The sequence below is a fragment of the Ovis aries genome, chromosome 3, assembly GCF_016772045.2.
Source record: "Ovis aries strain OAR_USU_Benz2616 breed Rambouillet chromosome 3, ARS-UI_Ramb_v3.0, whole genome shotgun sequence".
Classification (NCBI taxonomy): Eukaryota; Metazoa; Chordata; class Mammalia; order Artiodactyla; family Bovidae; genus Ovis; species Ovis aries.
Genome location: NC_056056.1, coordinates 16942480 through 16954568, shown reverse-complemented (window position 1 = coordinate 16954568; position 12089 = coordinate 16942480).

Sequence of the window (12089 nt, the reverse complement as noted above, 5' to 3'; positions counted from 1 at the left end):
TACATTACACGACAAAGGTGGATGCTATCCCTCCAGGATGACATGACATTATTTAAGATTATGACTTAGCAAAGAGAGGGCTTTTCTTGATGGCTTTGAAGAAGCAAACAATCCTGCAGGGAAGTGCCATGGAGAAGGCCAAGTGGCAGCGAGCCACAGTGGTCCAAGACCTGAGGGCAGCCAGTGGGAAGCCACGGGTCTCAGTCATAAAACCACGAGGAGAAAAATTTGACCAACAACCTGGAAGAACATGAAAATGGATTCTCCCCTAATGAGCCTCTGAGTCAGAACACAGACCAACTGACACCTCAGTCACAGCCTGGTGAGCCCCTGAGCAGAAGACTCAGTTAAGCCGTGCCTGGACTCCTGACCCACGGAAACTGGCCAGAAACTGGATGCTGGTGATAATTTGTTGTGGAGCAAGAGAAAACTAATACATCCTTCTTTCTGAGATTTCATCCTATGAGATTTAAAACCAATGGAGTAATAATATTTACTACTAGGAAACTAGGATGATTGCATCAAATATATATTGAAAAAGAGGAATTTAACTGCCTCTGAAGTGAAGTGAAGTCTCTCAGTCGTGTCTGACTCTTTGCAACCCCATGGACTGTAGCCTACCAGACTCCTCTGTCCATGGGATTTTCCAGGCAATAGTCCTGGAGTGGATTGCCATTTCCTTCTCCAGGGGATCTTCCCAACCCAGGGATTGAACCCGGGTCTCCCGCATTGTAGACAGACGCTTTACCGTCTGAACCACCAGGGAAGTCCAGCCTCTAATACCATATATTGATGTCCCAGATGCTTTGCTAAACACAGAGGATGGACTAATAGAAAAAGGATGCAAGCTTTCTGGCGTCAATGAACCCACAGTTCATTGGATGTTTCTCTCTTTATGGATGAAAGAGACAGTAACAGCAACAAGGCAGCAAAGAGATTTCCACTGCCAGCCCCGAGGGACTGGCCACAGCCCCTCTCCCACTGATGACAGCTGAAACTGGACAGAATACAACAAAAAAGGTACTTGAGATCTCTGAAGAGTAAGGTATATCAGATGAACTGGAAACTGAAGTATAACAACTTAGAACAGAGTGACTTTCATAGAGATTTTTTCCCCTCTTGTATTCTCAAGGGCGGAACTGCTCCCAGATTGCAAAACTATGCAGGCTATTGTGACTATGCAGCAGTCACCAACTGCAAAAGCAACAGAGGAAAAATATCAATAAAATCAAAAGCTCATTATTCCAAAATTTGATGAAATGGATAAAGCATTCCCAAAAATGCCCATGAAAAAAGAGAGAAGATGCAAACTGCCTAAATCAAGAATCAAAGAGGAAACAGAACTAGAGACCCTCAAGACTTTAGAAGGAGAATAATGGAATTTTATGAGCAATTGCAGGCCCTTCAGTGGGAAAGGTGGAAAATGATAGTGACCTCGGTATCTCTTATAAACGACATGAAGAATTTGGTCTTTATTTGAGGACCAGTGCAAAGCCATTGAATAATGCTCAGCACACATAGAACAAAGTTCCTCTGTCTCAGAATGGATTTGGAGAAACAAACCATAATTAGGAGCCTATGGTGCTACTTGAGACAAGAGACCATCAGGTTCCCACCTGTAGTGTCACAGTGGTGATAAACAGAACTGAAAAGATTCTGGAACATCCATTCAACTAATGGATGAAATTTTTCATTGGCTTGGATATGGCACACGACTACAAAGTGTCAAATATCAGTCTAAATCCGGAGTCCCTGAACATTTTAACATTTCAAGCTTTGAAGGCCACACGTGGACTCTTGCATATTTTTGTTCTTGGTTGATTTTATTCTGCTTCTTACTTTTTAGCAAAGATTTTTAAAGTGTTTGGCTCATCCTTAGCTCATGAACAACACAGAACTAGCCACAGGCTGGAGCTGCCTCATGACGTAGGAGATTCTGGCTTTCATATGACAGTAGGTACCAGTGCCTTCTGTGGAGCAGGTGAAGTGGTTCAGAGTAAACCCATCAGGGGATTACATTTTAAAATGTTGATCTTGAGCTGTTTTTGAGGTACCAGATGGAGATATCAAGTCATCACTTGGGTATACAGAATTGATGCTCAGAGGAGAAATCTGGGCAAACACATCATTCAGCACCATCTATGACTGCGATCATAAAGGCAGAGATATGGATAAATATGACTGAGGAAAAGTTAGATGGAAAAGAGGAGAGAGTTTGGGATTGAGTCTTGAGCAACTGCCTAAGTTAGTGTCTCAATTAAAGGTGATGAACCTGCAGCAGAAACAAAGACAGTGGGCAGAAACATTGAAGGGAATTAGATCAGGTTGTGTTAAAAAAGAAAAATAAAGGATTCCATTCACACGCTCATTTCTTTTCCAGAAATACAGTCAAAATGGGGATTTAAGCTTATGAGTGTGTGTGCATGCTCAGTCATGTCCGACTTATTGCGATTCTTTGAAATCACTAGGCTCCTCTGTCCATGGAATTTTCCTGGCAAGAATACCAGGGTGGGTTGTCATTTCCTCCTCCAAGGCATCTTCCCGAACCAGGGATTGAACCCATGTCTCCTGTATCTCCTGCACCGGCGGGCAGGTTCTTTATCACTATGCTACCTGGGGATCCCCAGGCTTATGAAAGTCCTCTCCAAAAGAGCCTTCCAAATCCATGATGTCCCTACGTTGTTTCACACTCTATTTAGATAATACACTGCATTTTTATTAATATGTGAAGGTGACAACAATCCTTTAAAATTGAATATCTATAATACGATATCGATTATTTAGAAGAATTACAGGGTCTTGTTTATTTAACATTCACACTTAACCTCTCTGCACCTCAAATAATGTTACCTTCCCCATGAACAATACAGAGATCTTAAAACATTTATTTTTCACTGCCTGTCTGCTGACTTCTAAGCCATATCGTTCTCATTGATTTTAGTTTTTTCCTGTTCCTTTTACATCACAAACTTCATTGTTACTGTAGGATATAAACGATGATAGTTTAGATTATTTTGCATGTTTATTACTCTCTTTGCCCAACACTTCACTCAACATTTCACGATTCTCAGAAATTCCATGGGTGATAGTTTTCCTTTTGCCCAAAATATATCCTTTAGAAATTTCTCTAATATTTCCTGGAGGAAATTTAAGAGTTTTTACCAAAAGGAAATATTTAATTTGTCCTCATTTTAAAATATATTTCATAATATATGCAATTATAATTACTATATTTAAAATAATTATATAATACATATAGTTACATACTGATGATAATCAAGTTAGTCACACAGTCATGTCCAACTCTTTATGATCCCATGTACTGTAGCCACCAGGTTCCTCTGTCCATGGAATTTTTCAGGCAAGAGTCCTGGAGTGGGCTGCCATTTCCTTCTCCAGGCGATCTTCCCGACCCAGGGATCAAACCCGGGTCTCCTGCATTGCAGGCGGATTCTTTACCATTTGCCTTGTCATTTGTTTCCTCTTAGTATATCGAAAATTTTAATATTTTTTGGCTTTCATTGGGGATTTCAAGAAGTCAAATATTGATCAAACTGTCATACTTGTAAAGGTAATATTTCTTTTTCTGTTTTAAAGATACTCTTTCTACCTTTGTTTTTTTCCAGTTTTATTGTAATGAGTCTATGTAAGGATTTCTTTTTACTCACCCTGCTTGGGATTTATTGGGATTTCTGGATCTAAGGATTGATTTCTTTCAAAAATTCTAGGGAATTATAAGTCATTATGTCCTTTAATATTGATTCTTCTCTCATTCTCTCTATTATCTGCTTCAGGAACTCCAATTTGATGCAAGTTTACAACTTCGATCTCCCCTGCATGTATTTCAAACTCACTCTCCTGTGTGACAGCCGTTCATTTTCTCTATCAGATTCCACATGATGTCGTGATCCTGCAGCTGTCTGACCTTCCGTTTATTCTCTCCAACAGATTTTAATCTTAATTGTCTTAGAGTTTTAATTTTTAATTACTTTAGTTCTCTCATTTAGTTCTCTCCTTCTTTATTATTTTTCACTCTCTTGTTTTTGAAGATGTTATCAAGTTTTCTTAACATCTTACTATACATAATGTAAAGAAAAGTGAAAGTGAAGTCGCTCAGTCATGTCCGACTCTTTGCAACCCCACGGACTGTAGCCTACCAGGCTCCTCCCTCCATGGGATTCTCCAGGCAAGAGTACTGGAGTGGGTTGCCATTGCCTTCTCCAGAGGATCTTCCCGACCCAGGGATCAAACCCTGGTCTCCTGCATTCCAGGCAGACACTTTAACCTCTGAGCCACCAGGGAAGTCCAACGTAAAGAAAGCCTCTCCCAAAGATGCCCATGCCCTAATCCATGGAACTTACAAATATATCACTTCAAATGGCAAAAGTGACTTTGCAGATGCGACTGAGATTGAAAAAGAAAGTGAAAGTGAAGTCACTCCATTGTGTCCGACTCTTTGTGTCCCCATGGACCATAGCCTACCAGGCTCTCTGTCCATGGGATTTTCCAGGCAAGAATTCTGGAGTGGGTTACCGTTTCCTTCTCCAGGGGATCTTCCTGACCCAGGGAATGGAACCCAGGTCTCCCACATTGTAGGCAGATGCTTTACCGTCTGAGCCCCCAGAGAAGCCAGTAAACCTGATTAGCCTCGATTATCCAGGCTGATCCAATCTAATCGCATGCAGCCTTAAGAGGGGAGAATTTCTTCCCACAAGAAGTAGAAGAAGAACATAGTGGAGGGGAAAGCAGGGAGACCCCAAGTGGGAGAAGGGTTCAGTATACCTTTCCTGGCTCTGAGATGTAGGTGCTCCCAAAAAAGTAACCAAACAGAGGCCCCCAGACAACAGTCAGGAAGAAAATGGACCTTAATCTTACAACTGCCAAAACCCAGATTCTTCCAATAACCCTGTGAGCTTGGGAGTGAATTCTCCCCAAAACCTTCTCTTCTGCCAGAAACAGCTACATTTTGCATTCCTAAACCTGGAGCAGAGATCTTGGCTGAGCTAAGTCCCAGAGCGAGATAATAAGCTCTGTTGTTTCAAGACCAAATTGTGGTAATTTTTATAGCAACAATAGAAAACTGATACAACACATTAAATGACATATCAAAACTTTATCACTTAATGTGTGATCCAAAGACTGGCAACAGTGGCAACCTCCTGGGAGTTTATTAGAAATGCAGGATACCAGGGCCAACTCTCAGACTTACTGAGTTAGAATTCTAATCAAAATATAACTAGGCGACTCCCCAGGTGGCTGCTAGTAGTAAAGAACCTACCTGCCAATAAAGGAGACATAAGAGACCCCAGTTTGATCACTGGGTTGAGAAGATCCCCGGAGGAGGCCATGACAACCCACTCCAGTATTCTTGCCTGGAGAATCCCATGGATAGAGGAGCTTGGCAGGCTACATTCCATAGGGTTGCAAAGAGTTGGACACAACTGGAGCGACTTAGCATGCAGATGACTCATAAATGCCCAGAAGCAGTATTCTAAGGCATCCAGTATCTGGTTATGTCAACGTCAAGGTGTTTGTGGTGAGACTTGTATTTTTGTTGTTGTTGTTTTTTGTTTTTCTGCTCATGGTGCCTGGATCCTTTGTGTTTTATAACTTACTGTGTATCCCATTGGTTGAAATTGTATCTATGGGATTTCCATATATGCATATGTTGACTGATTTTTAACCGAGTGGATCTGGGATGGATCGGGAGTATCTACATGCTAATCAAGGAAGTTCCTTCAGAAAGAAATTGTATCTGTTTTCATCTGGTGCCCAGGGACCCTCAGCTCTGGCTTACATCTTTCACCTTCACAAGGAGGTGAGTTTGACCGCTAGACCTCTGTCAGCTTCAGCTTCTGGCTTTGATTCTCAAGGGATATGTCTTTGACCTTCAACCTAGAACAAAACATAATTCTCCATTTAGGGGACTGGACAGGGAGTTTATTCTAGTTCATTCATAAGCTAAAGTCGAGGCTACTCAGAATCACAGGTTAGGTGGGGAGACCTATTGGCCCTCCCAGCATGGGCAGGGCTTTGACTCTGTAAGACCCTCTGGTCAGTGCGGCCTTGAACACAGAGTCTTCTAATTACCCTGCTAACAAAGGGCACCTTTGCTTTACTGTTCCGATCCACTCACTTTTCTGAGCTTTATCTTTCACACTCTATTTGGCCTCTGAGAAGGTCAGAAAGAATTTCTTAAGGGATCATTGATGCCATTAAAAAAGATGATTTCTATCTATTTACAGAAAAAAAAAAAAAACAACCAGGCCTCCCCACGTGACACAGTGGTAAAGAATCCACCTGGCATTGCAGAAGACACAAGAGACATGGGTTCGATCCCTGGGTAGGGAAGACCCCTTGGAGTAGGAAATAACAACCTACTCCATGGACAATCCCATAGACATAGGAGTCTGGCAGGCTACAATCCATGGGGTCACAAAGAGTCAGACTCGACTGAGCCACTGAGCACAGAAAAACATCTCTAAGAATTGTAAAGTGATGGCATTTTGACTGTTTTCATCAATAAAGTCATTTGAAGAGCTTGTTTCATTGTGCTGCTATAAACACAACTCTCCAGTCGCCAGGCTAGGCGACACGTTACGTACAAGGCAGGAAGGTGGCCCAGCAGAGGGGTGGGGCTTCCATGGTCCTTATCCCCGGGGCTAGGATAATGTGGCATTTTGTATCTTATTACTTAACTTGTTAGGTTGAGTCTATGTCATGTACTTGCATATGTTAGGTAAACGAGAATAAAGTCATACCTGGTTTGTATGAAGTTTTCAAGGTAAAAGAGTTGCTAACCCAAATGAGATCCCTCGGGATGGATACCCATGTCAGACACTGAAATACAACCGGATTGAAGAGGGAAAACTTCAAGAGTGAAGAGTGAGATGTTTTCTCTTGAGGTTTCCCAGTGGCAATGTCAGCTATGCTACTGGTCTGGGCTCAGAGCAGAAATCTGGGCTGGAGACGAAAACATGGAGCGATTTGGGGCAACATTAGGAAGAAACAGTATTTCACATTTTCAGTAGAAAGGGCAGCTGGCTGGTCTTAGGGGAGAACGCATGCTAGCTGAAAGTCACAAGGAAGGCTTCCTGGAAGAGAAGGGCTGTGGGAGCCACGGAGACTTATGAGAAATATTTGCAAGTGAGAAAGAATGATGTGTGCTGAGTGGTAAGATTGCTCTAACAGGAAAATTCTGACAGCAGGCCCACCTGAGAGGGGTGGGCAGGAGACAGCGGTGTTTGTTTTCACAAGGAGATAATGAGGTAAACAATCTCAGATTCATGTTATGTTCGAGTGGCATGATGTTATGTGAGGTTACTTAATCTTCCTCTAAACAAACAAACAACCCAAAAAGAACAGAAGGGGAATACTATAAACATAAGCTGGAGGAACCTCCGGAAAGGTAATCTATTAGGCTGTAGCGATGAGCGTCAGCCCTGCCTCCCCCAGCTTCTCTGGCTATGGGTGCTGCCTTTCAGCACCTGCAGAGTCCCAGCCCCCGGCACTTGCCTGTGGTCCAGTGGTTAAGACTTTGCCTTCCAATGCAGGGGGTGCTGGTTCTGTTCCTGCTTGGGGAGATGAGATTCCACATGCTTTGTGCCCCCAAAACCAAAACATAAAACAGAAGCAGTATTATAACAAACTCAATAAAGACTTTAAAAATGGTCCACATCAAAAAAAAATAAAAGAGAGAGAGAGAAAGAATCCCAATGCCAGACGGGAGAAGCTATAGGACCTGGCTCCTAGGAGCATGGAAGTCTGCATTTAGCCGAAGAGGTGTTTGCCCAGACCAGCGTCTAGTCTGTGTGGACAGAGTCCTGTCTGCCCTCTGCCATCGTCCCCTGTTTTCATGTGGATCCAGCAGTGCAGGACTCTCCGCATCCCTACTGCCTCGCTGGTCTTCCCGCCTGGCCACTCCTTCATGACCCCATCCTGCGCTTGTCACTCCCAGACTCGGTCTCACACCTCACGCTGCTCCAACTCAACTCAACTCTTTGATATCTTCACTGCAGATGTTACCTCCTGCATCCAGCTTTCAGAGTAGGTTGCCCTGGATGCTAACACAGGCCTGGATCAAGCAAAAATTTGTTCCACCCAAATCCCCCCTTACTACATCATCACTGTAGTGTTGGAACACTGTTATTCAGGCTCTGGGTCTCAGGGTCTGAAGCCAGCTCAGCACCAGGGCTGACCTGGTTCCAGCTTTCATTCCTAATGTCTTAGCTCAGGTCACCATTGGTTTTTCATCCCTGTTGCTGAACCCAGGTGATTCTGCTCCATGAAACATGGAAGTTTCCAGAAAGCCATTCATTATTTTATACTACAAATACGTATTACTTGACTACTACGGGCCCTATGGATCCCTTACTGTCTGAGCCACCAGCGAAGCCTGGAGATTCTGCAGCACTAACAAAAATAAAATCCCTGTCCTTGGGAGATGTGTCCCTCTCATTTGTGACCACATGGACTGTAGCCCACCAGGCTCCTCTGTCCATGGGATTTCCCAGGCAAGAATGCTGGAGTGGGTTTCCATTCCCTTCTCCAGGGGATCTGCCCCACCCAGGGATCAAATCCTCATCTCCTGCTTGACAGGTGGATTCTTTACCACTGAACCACCGGAGAAGTCCCATGGGGCATTAGATGGTGCTGAATGTGATGGAGAACAATAAAGCAAGGTGAGGGAAAGAAATTTCCAAGGGAGGTGAGAGGGGGGGGGTCCCTATTTTTAGAGTGCCTGAGGATGGGTCTCTCAAATAGAGTGGTATTTAAGCAAAGGGGTAAGACCCCATGAACAGTATGAAAAGGCAAAATGATAGGATACTGAAAGAGGAACTCCCCAGGTCAGTAGCTGCCCAATATGCTACTGGAGATCAGTGGAGAAATAACTCCAGAAGGAATGAAGGGATGGAGCCAAAGCAAAAACAATACCCAGCTGTGGATGTGACTGGTGATAGAAGCGAGGTCCGATGCTGTAAGGAGCAATATTGCATAGGAATCTGGAATATTAGGTCCATGAATCAAGGCAAATTGGAACTGGTCAAACAAGAGATGGCAAGAGTGAACGTTGACATTCTAAGAATCAGTGAACTAAAATGGACTGGAGTGGGTGAATTTAACTCAGATGACCATTATATCTACTACTGTGGGCAGGAATCCCTTAGAAGAAATGGAGTAGCCAACATGGTCAGCAAAAGAGTCCGAAATGCAGTACTTGGATGCAATCTCAAAAATAACAGAATGATCTCTGTTCGTTTCCAAGGCAAACCATTCAGTATCACAGTAATGCAAGTCTATGCCCCAACCAGTAATGCTGAAGAAGCTGAAGTTGAACAGTTCTATGAAGACCTACAAGACCTTTTAGAACTAACACCCAAAATAGATGTCCTTTTCATGATAGGTGACTGGAATGCAAAAGTAGGAAGTCAAGAAACACCTGGAGTAACATGCAAATTTGGCCTTGGAGTACAGAATGAAGCAGGGCAAAGGCTAATAGAGTTTTGCCAAGAGAAAGCACTGGTCATAGCAAACACCTTCTTCCAACAACATAAGAGAAGACTCTACACATGGACATCACCAGATAGTCAACACCGAAATCAGATTGATTATATTCTTTGAAGCCAAAGACAGAGAAGCTCTATATGGACAGCAAAAACAAGACTGGGAGCTGGCTGTGGCTCAGATCATGAACTCCTTATTGCCAAATTCAGACTTAAATTGAAGAAAGTAGGGAAAACCACTAGACCATTCAGGTACGACCTAAATCAAATCCCTTATGATTATACAGTGGAAGTGAGAAATAGATTTAAGGGACTAGATCTGATAGATAGAGTGCCTGATGAACTACGGACAGAGGTTCGTGACATTGTACAGGAGACAGGGATCAAGACCATCCCCATGGGAAAAAAAATGCAAAAAAGCAAAATGGCTGTCTGGGGAGGCCTTACAAATGACTGTGAAAAGAAGAGAAGTGAAAAGCAAAGGAGAAAAGGTAACATATAAGCATCTGAATGCAGAGTTCCAAAGAACAGCAAAAAGAGATAAGAAAGCCTTCCTCAGAGATCAATGCAAAGAGATAGAGGCAAACAACAGAATGGGAAAGACTAGAGATCTCTCCAAGAAAATTAGAGATACCAAGGGAACATTTCAGGCAAAGATGGGCTCAATAAAGGACAGAAATGGTATGGACCTAACAGAAGCAGAAGATATTAAAAAAAGGTGGCAAGAATACACAGAAGAATGGTACAAAAAAGAACTTCACGACCCAGATAATCACGATGGTGTGATCACTCATCTAGAGCCAGACATCCTGGAATGTGAAGTCAAGTGGGCCTTAGAAAGCATCACTATGAACAAAGCTAGTGGAGGTGATGGAATTCCAGTTGAGCTATTTCAAATCCTGAAAGATGATACTGTGAAAGTGCTGCACTCAATATGCCAACAAATTTGGAAAACTCAGCAGTGGCCACAGGACTGGAAAAGGTCAGTTTTCATTCCAATCCCAAAGAAAGGCAATGCCAAAGAATGCTCAAACTACCGCACAGTTGTACTCATCTCACATGCTAGTAAAGTCATGCTCAAAATCCTCCAAGCCAGGCTTCAGCAATATGTGAACCGTGAACGTCCAGATGTTCAAGCTGCATTTAGAAAAGGCAGAGGAACCAGAGATCAAACTGCCAACATCCACTGGATCATGGAAAAAACAAGAGGGTTCCAGAAAAACATCTATTTCTGCTTTATTGACTATGCCAAAGCCTTTGACTGTGTGGATCACAATAAACTGTGGAAAATTCTGAAAGAGATGGGAATACCAGACCACCTGACATGCCTCTTGAGAAACCTGTATCCAGGTCAGGAAGCAACAGTTAGAACTGAACGTGGAACAACAGACTGGTTCCAAATAGGAAAAGGAGTACATCAAGGCTGCATATTGTCACTCTGCTTATTTAACTTCTATGCAGAGTACATCATGAGAAACGCTGGGCTGGAAGAAGCACAAGCTGGAATCAAGATTGCTGGGACAAATATCAATAACCTCAGATATGCAGATGACACCACCCTTTTGGCAGAAAGTGAAGAGGAACTAAAAAGCCTCTTGATGAAAGTGAAAGTGGAGAGTGAAAAAGTTGGCTTAAAGCTCACCATTCAGAAAACGAAGATCATGGCATCTGGTCCCATCACTTCATGGGAAATAGATGGGGAAACAGTGGAAACAGTGTCACTTTATTGTGGGGGGCTCCCAAATCACTGCAGATGGTGATTGCAGCCATGAAATTAAAAGATGCTTACTCCTTGGAAGGAAAGTCATGACCAACCTAGATAGCATATTGAAAAGCAGAGATATTACCTTGCCAACAAAGGTCTGTCTAGTCAAGGCTATGGTTTTTCCAGTGGTCACGTATGGATGTGAGAGTTGGACTGTGAAGAAAGCTGAGCGCCAAAGAATTCATGCTTTAGAACTGTGGTGTTGGAGAAGACTCCTGAGAGTCCCTCTGACTGAAAGGAGATCCAACCAGTCTATCCTAAAGGAGATCCGTTCTGGGTGTTCACTGGAAGGGCTGATGCTAAAGCTGAAACTCCAGTACTTTGGCCACCTCATGCGAATAGTTAACTCATTGGAAAAGACTCTGATGCTGGGAGGGATTGGGGGCAGGAGGAGAAGGGGATGACAGAGGATGAGATGGCTGGATGGCATCACCGACTCGATGGACGTGAGTTGAGTGAACTCCAGGAGTTGGTGATGGACAGGGAGGCCTAGCATGCTGCGATTTTGGGGTCACAAAGAATCAGACATGACTGAGCGATTGAACTGAAGTGAACTGAAGACCCTGTTCAGTGCTGTGGGGCACCCATTCTGCATTGTGAAGTACACATGGAGTGGCCAGACACTGAAGAAATTCCAGTTCAAAAACTCTACTTTGGAAGAGAACATTACAATGAGACTGCACACCAGGCCACGTGGAAGGGCTGTTGCACGAATCGTTAGTGAACTGGCGCTCACTCAGTCACCGTTTTGAAAATGATTACCTCTCTGTCTCTAGCAGGTCCTGAGGGGAGATATTTGATAGCTCTAATTCTCTCAAAAT